Genomic DNA, 569 nt, shown 5'->3' on the forward strand with positions numbered 1-569 from the left:
TATATTATAATGTATAATATATATTAAATATATTTACATAAAAGATACTTTCTATAAATATATTTTGACCATTTTTTGTATATTTTTTAAAAATAGTTTAAAAGAATAAATATATTTCTTAAAAGCATTTAAAAATATATTTTCCCTCCATATATTCCAATCCAAGAAAATAAATTTACATTTGTCACATGTGAGCATATAACACTTTTGGAAAAAAAAAAAAAAAACTGGCAAGTACCATATCAAAGAAATTACAATACTACAATATATAAAATAATTAAACATTCAAATAATTAAATCATCATCAATCTACGCTGTTCCATCCATTGCATTAGCCTAAATGTAGGCTACTGGAAATGTATTTTCTTGACCTGAAATACATTTTGAAATATATTTTGGTATATCAACATTGAAACTAAATATATTTTCAGTTTCAAAAATATATTTAATTGAGCTTCACTGTTAGTTTTCCTTAAAAAAATTTTTTTTTAAAAACTCTAGCTTTGTATTCTATTTGTTTTCTTTTTATTTATTATACAATTAACAAAATGCAAAAAAGGCCTCTAACA

Source organism: Sinocyclocheilus rhinocerous, unplaced genomic scaffold (genome assembly GCF_001515625.1).
Source record: "Sinocyclocheilus rhinocerous isolate Xijiao unplaced genomic scaffold, SAMN03320098_v1.1 scaffold1131, whole genome shotgun sequence".
Classification (NCBI taxonomy): Eukaryota; Metazoa; Chordata; class Actinopteri; order Cypriniformes; family Cyprinidae; genus Sinocyclocheilus; species Sinocyclocheilus rhinocerous.